This window comes from Bos mutus, chromosome 11, assembly GCF_027580195.1.
Source record: "Bos mutus isolate GX-2022 chromosome 11, NWIPB_WYAK_1.1, whole genome shotgun sequence".
Classification (NCBI taxonomy): Eukaryota; Metazoa; Chordata; class Mammalia; order Artiodactyla; family Bovidae; genus Bos; species Bos mutus.
In genome coordinates, this window is record NC_091627.1 from 60,571,240 (window position 1) to 60,575,824 (window position 4,585).

The window sequence follows — 4,585 nt, forward strand, 5'->3', positions numbered from 1 at the left end:
GATTACATTCTTTATAGCTGGAGATGGAGAAGCTGTACACAGTTGGGAAAAACAAGACCTGGAGCGGACTGTAACTCAGATCATCAGCTTCTCATACCAAAATTCAGGCTTGAACTAAAGAGAGTGGGCAAAACCACTAGACCAGCCAGGTATGACTGAAATCAAATCCCCTAGGACTATGTGGTAGAGGTTCAAGGGATTAGATCTAATTAACAGTGTGCCTGAAGAACTATGAATGGAGGTCCGTAATATTGTACCTCCAATATTATGGAGGCAGCAAACAAAACCATCCCAAAGAAAAAGAAAAGCAAGAAGGCAAAGTAGTTATTTGAGGAGGACTTACAAATAGCTAAAGATGGAAGAGAAGTGAAAAGCAAGGGAGAAGGGGAAAAGTGTATCCAACTAAACGCAGATTTCCAAAGATCAGCACGGAGAGGCAGGAAGGCCTTCTTCAATGAACAGCGTATAAAACTAGCAGAAAATAACAGAAGTGGAAAGACCAGAGATCTCTTCAGGAAAATTGGAGATATCAAGGGAACATTTTGCCCAAAGATGGGCACAATAAAGGACATAAATGGTGGAGACCTAGTAGACACAGAAGAATAAATGTGTCTTCTAATACACATTTAATAAAAGATAAAATATAATATAATATATATATTATGTATATAATATAATATATATAATATAAAATATAAAGATAATAAAATAATAAAAGATTATATACCAAGAATAAATGAAAAGAATACACAGAAAAACTGTATAAAAAAGATCCAAATGAACCACATGATGTGCTAAGCCACACAGAGCCAGACATTCTGGAGAGTGAAGTCATGTGGGCCTTAGGAAGCACTGCTGCTAATAAAGCTAGTGGATGTGATGAAATTCCAGTAGAACTGTTCAAAGCCCTAAAGAATGATGCTATCAAGGTGTCGCATTCAATATGTCAGCAAATCTGGAAGACCCAGCAATGAACTAGAAAAGGTGAATCCTCAGCCCAGTTGCCAAGAAGGGTAGTACTAAAGAATGTGCTAACCATCTGACAATTGCACTCATCTCCCATGCTAGTATCAGTTCAGTTCAGTTCAGTCACTCAGTCATGTCCGACTCTTTGCAACCCCATGAATTGCAGCACGCCAGGCCTCCCTGTCCATCACCAACTCCCGGATCGAGTCAGTGATGCCATCCAGCCATCTCATCCTCTGTCGTCCCCTTCTCCTCCTGCCCCCAATCCCTCCCAGCATCAGAGTCTTTTCCAATGAGTCAGCTCTTCACATGAGGTGGCCAAAGTACTGGCGTTTGAGCTTTAGCGTCATTCCTTCCAAAGAAATCCCAGGGCTGATCTCCTTTAGAATGCACTGGTTGGATCTCCTTGCAGTCCAAGGGACTTGCAAGAGTCTTCTCCAACACCACACTTCAAAAGCATCAATTCTTCGGCGCTCAGCCTTCTTCACAGTCCAACTCTCACATCCATACATGACCACAGGAAAAACCATAGCCTTGACTAGATGGACCTCTGTTGGCAAAGTAATGTCTCTGCTGTTGAATATGTTATCTAGGTTGGTAATAACTTTCCTTCCAAGGAGTAAGCATCTTTTAATTTCATGGCTGCAGTCACCATCTGCAGTGATTTTGGAGCCCAGAAAAATCAAGTCTGACACTGTTTCCACTGTTTCCCCATCTATTTGCCATGAAGTGGTGGGACCGGATGCTAGGATCTTCATTTTCTGAATGTTGAGCTTTAAGCCAACTTTTTTACTCTCCATTTTCACTTTCATCAAGAGGCTTTTTAGTTCCTCTTCACTTTCTGCCATAAGGGTGGTGTCATCTGCATATCTGAGGTTATTGATATTTCTCCCGGCAATCTTGATTCCAGCTTGTGTTTCTTCCAGTCCAGCGTTTCTCATGATGTACTCTGCATAGAAGTTAAATAAGCAGGGTGACAATATACAACCTTGACATACTCCTTTTCCTATTTGGAACCAGTCTGTTGTTCCATGTCCAGTTCTAACTGTTGCTTCCTGACCTGCATACAAATTTCTCAAGAGGCAGTTCAGGTGGTCTAGTATTCCCATCTCTTTCAGAATTTTCCACAGTTTATTGTGATCCACATAGTCAAACGCTTTGGCATAGTCAATAAAGCAGAAATAGATGTTTTTCTGGAACTCTCTTGCTTTTTCCATGATCCAGCAGATGTTGGCAATTTGATCTCTGGTTTCTCTGCCTTTTCTGAAACCAGCTTGAACATCACGAAGTTCACGGTTCACATATTGCTGAAGCCTGGCTTGGAGAATTTTGAGCATTACTTTACTAGCATGTGAGATGAGTGAAATTGTGTGGTAGTTTGAGCATTCTTTGGCACTGCCTTTCTTTGGGATTGGAATGAAAACTGACCTTTTCCAGTCCTGTGGCCACTGCTGAGTTTTCCAAATTTGCTGGCATATTGAGTGCAGCACTTTCACAGCATCATCTTTCAGGATTTGAAATAGCTCATGCTAGTATGGTCATGCTTAAAATCTTGCATGCTAGGCTTCAGCATTATGCAAACCAAGAACTTCCAGATGTCCAAGCTGGATTTAGAAAAGGGAGAGGGACCAGAGATCAAATTGCCAACATTCACTGGATTATAGAGAAAGCTAGGAAATTCCAGAAGAACATTTACCTCTGTTTCATTGACTACACCAAAGCCTTTGACTATGTGGACCATAATAAACTATGGAAAGCTCTTGAAGAGATGGGAGTACCAGACCATCTTAACGTCTCTTGAGAAACCTCTATGGGGGTCAAGAAGCCACAGTTAGAACTGTGATGGAACAACTGATTAGTTCAGGATTGAGAAAGGAGTACAACAGGGCTGTCTGCTGTCACCCTGTTTGTTCAATCTATACACTGAGCACATCGTGAGAAATGCTGGGCTGGATGAGTTACAAGCTGGAATCAAGATAGGTGGGAGAAACTTCAACAGCTTCAGATATGTGGATGACACGACCCTAATGGTAGAAACTGAAGAGGAACTAAAGAGGCTCTTGATGAGCGTGAAGGAGGAGAGTGAAAGAGCCAGCCTAAAACTAATTATTAAAAAAACTAAGATCATGGTGAAAACAAGGCCCAGTTGTGAACGTGCCTGGTGGTGGAAGTAAAGTCCGATGCTGTAAAGAACAATATCACAAAGGAACCTGGAATGTTAGGTCTCTGAATCAAGGTAAATTGGGAGTGGTAAATAGGAGATGGCAAGAGTGAACACTGACATTTTAGGAATCAGTGAACTAAAATGGACTGGAATGGGTGAAATTAATTCTGAAGACCATTATATCTACTACTGTGGGCAAGAATCCCTTAGAAGATATGGAGTAGCCCTCATAATCAACAAGAGTCAAAATGTGGTATATTGTACAATTTCAAAAATGACAGAATGATCTCTGTTTGTTTCCAAGGCAAACCATTCAATATCACAGTAATCCAAATCTATGCCCCAACCACTAATGCTGAAGAAGCTGAAGTTGAACAGTTCTATAATGACCTCTAAGACCTTCTAGAACTAATACCAAAAAATGATGCTCTTTTCATCATAGGGGACTAGAATGCAAAAGTAGGAAGTCAAGATACCTGGAGTAACAGGCAAATTTGGCCCTGGAGAGCAAAATGGAGCAGGGCAAAGGCTAACAGAATTTTGCCAAAATGCACTGGTTATAGAAAACACCACTTCCAACAACACAAGAGATAACTCTACATGTGGACATGACCAGATGTTAATACCAAAACCAGATTGATTATATTCTTTGCAACTGAAGATGGAGAAGCTCTATACAGTCAGCAAAAACAAGACCGGGAGCTGACTGTGGCTCAGATCATGAATACCTTATTGCAAAATTCAGACTTAAATTGAAGAAAGTAGGGAAAACCACTAGACCATTCAGATATGACCAAAATCAAATACCTTATGTTTATACAGTGGAAGTGAGAAATAGATTCAAGGGATTAGATCTTATAGACAGAGTACCTGAAGAACTATGGATGGAGGTTTGTGACATTGTACAGGAAGCAGGGATCAAGACCATGCCCAAGAAAAAGAAATGCAAAAAGGCAAAATAGTTGTCTGAGGAGGCCTTACAAATACCTGAGGAAAAAAGAGAAGCTAAAGGCAAAGGAGAAAAGGAAAGATATAAACATCTGAATGCAGAGTTCCAAAGAATAGCAAGGAGAGATAAGAAAGCTTTCCTCAGTGATCAGTGCAAAGAAATAGAGGAAAACAATAGAATGGGAAAGACTGGATATTTCTTAAGAAAATTAGAGATAGTAAGGGAACATTTCATGCAAAGATGGGCACAATAAAGGACAGAAATGGTATGTACCTAACAGAAACAGAAGATATTAAGAAGACGTGGCAAGAATACACAGAAGAACAAAAAGATCCTAATGACCAAAATAACAACAATGGTGTGATCGCTCACCTAGAGCCAGACATTCTGGAGTCTGAAGTCAAGTGGGCCTTAGGAAGCATCACTACGAACAAAGCTAGTAGAGGTAATGGAATTCCAGCTGAGCTATTTCAAGTCCTAAAGATGATGCTATTAAAATGCTGTAC